This window comes from Saccopteryx bilineata, chromosome 2 (genome assembly GCF_036850765.1).
Source record: "Saccopteryx bilineata isolate mSacBil1 chromosome 2, mSacBil1_pri_phased_curated, whole genome shotgun sequence".
Taxonomy (NCBI): domain Eukaryota; kingdom Metazoa; phylum Chordata; class Mammalia; order Chiroptera; family Emballonuridae; genus Saccopteryx; species Saccopteryx bilineata.
Window position 1 is genome coordinate 280,410,807 of NC_089491.1, and position 2,611 is coordinate 280,413,417.

Consider the following 2,611-nt stretch of genomic DNA (forward strand, 5'->3'; position numbering starts at 1 on the left):
AGCGCACATTCAGAAATCACCACGATCACGTGGGTGCAGCCCAGCACAGAAGTTTCTCTGTGCCATTAGACCATCGATGATTTCAGCCCAGGGACACAGCTCTTGTCCAACCAGGATGGTCGGGGGAAGCCACGGTGCACTAGGTATTGGCTCACAGTTCCCATTTCTGTCTCCCTAAGGAGTTAAAAGGGAACTCAGATAACCCTTAAAGGAGGTTCATTGCCTTTAGAGAAAGCTGTCAGAGGACAGTGCTTTTTCAGGTGAGGCCTTAATACTCTACTACAGCAAAGAAACTAGGTAAAAATGACAGTAATAGCCAACAGGTTGATGACTGAAGTATTACTGAAGAAAGTGGGCGTCCTCCCCTCACAGAACAGGCGAGTGACCAGTGAAGTTCTGCTGTTCCGTGTGTAGCAAAGGGAGCGCCACAGTCATCCTTCCCCGGGTGCCCTGACGGGCAGAGGAGGTGGAAGGCTGGCCTTGGGCCGGATGTGTCTCAAACCTCTGCGGTAGAATCAGGGGAGCTCGGTCTCATGGGCCCCGACAGCTTGGCCATGCCACTGCTGGCCTCCCTGGGGTCTTCATGCGAAGGGCAGGACGCTCCTCTGTCCTTTAGGCAGATTCCGCCCCATGTTCAGAGACAGGAGGCAGCAAGTGCAAGCAGGCCGTCTTCAGTTCCATTTGTCCCCTCACCTCTTCTTAGCGGCCTGGTGGCCTCCTCCACGAACTCCCACAACTTTCTGGCTCAGAAGACAGAGGAAAACAGGCAGTAAACGGACGGTCCTCAAGAGACCTGCGGGGCACCCAGCAAACACAGGAAATGGGGGCTGTACGAGATCGTACTTTCCTTCTTGTTCCCTCAAGGTGATCTACAGTAAGTAGCCTCTGTCAGGGGCACACACGAGCCACATGGGGTGGACTGGGCAGCAGGTGACCTCAAAGGAAACATTTGAAGTGGGGGTTAGAGCAGGTGTTCCCACCTGACCTCCCCCTGCACACTGGACACTGCAGCGAAGGTTATCGAGGTGAGCGCTCAGGTCAAATGGCTTCCAATACCTGTCCCCACCCAGGACTCTCACAGGTCCTTCAGCCGTCTGCTGCACAACAGCCACAGCACAATTCCGAAGGTCCCCAAACATGTCCAGTCGGCCATGTCGTATGAGGGCAGCTCTAGCGACTCTCTCAGCCCGCTCTGAACGTCTCCAACAGCTCTCACCAGGGGTGTGCGCCGCCTGGTCCCAACAGAATGGACATCGGTCATTCTAGCAGCCCGGTCATCTCTCAGACTGAGGCTACAGGAAAGTCAATACACCTTAGGATGTGTTGACAACAAAAATCTGTCACTTGGAAAACTTTATTTGGCCCAAGACATAAACAGAAGAAAAAAAATATTATCCTCTGTTTATGGATATCTGAGGTTGGAAAGGCTTGTCCAAATTCTTTATGTGTGTCTAAGACATCCTAGAACTCAAAACCCTTCTGTCGATCTTGGCTACATAATGTCCGGTGAATTTCTATAAACTTGATTCTGAACTTGTTCTCAATAGCATGAAACAGAGGGCTTGGGTCGAGAGGGAGTATTTCTAGGGGAGAATTTGTTGTATGCCAGGGTAGAGGACAGACCAGATGCCCGTGGGGCACTGGCACACCACCTCCTCATTAACCAGCCTCTATGCCAGCTTTGCTGTTATCATTGCTCTCTCCTGCCCCATCTCAGAGACTTTGGAGGAAGCCGCACTCGCAGGGAGGTGGCTGCTTCTTCCCTGAGCTTACCCACAGATTGAGCTCTGTTTCCTGTTTGCCTCACGGTGTTCCAGCTTCTCCGGGATTCTTACCACAACCACCAAAACAGATTCTCTTTTCTAAGGAAACCACCACAGAGAAAGCTTTTCTAGGAAGAACGGCACACATGTTTCTGAGGATTTTAGTTTATCTCACAGGAAGTGTGTTTCGAGTCTGGATTTTAAACCCTAACCCCCCCATCTCTGAACTCTGTGGCTGTTGTCCATTTTCTGGAGTGGAGGAGAGATTGTGTTCTGTAACACCCCACCACCAAGCACTTAGGAAACTCTTCCTCCTGTGTCCCTCCAGCCTGGGGAAGGGGGCAGCAGCAAGATAAAGAGCCGTAGCCAGAGTCAAAATCACTAGAGGTTTGGCCCTGGCCAGTTGGCTCAGTGGTAGAGCATCGGCCTGGCATGTGGAAGTCCCGGCTTCGATTCCCGACCAGAGCACACAGGAGAAGTGCCCATCTGCTTCTCTACCCTTCCCTGTCTCCTTCCTCTCTCTCTCTCTCTCTCTTCCCCTCCCACAGCCAAGGTTCCATTGAAGCAAAGTCGGCCTGGGCGCTGAGAATAGCTCCATGGCCTCTGTGTCAGGCGCTAGAATGGCTCTGTTGCAATGGAGCAATGCCCCAGATGGGCAGAGCATCGCCCCTGGTGGGCGTGCCAGGTGGATCCTGGTTGGGCGCAAGTGGGAGTCTGCCTCTTCACTTCTTACTTCAGAAACAAACAAACAAACAAAAAAAAAAAAAAAAAAAAGAAAAGAAAAAAAAGAGTTTCCCCAGTTCCCCACTGCTAACTTGACCTGGCTGATTTATTCAACCCACATCACC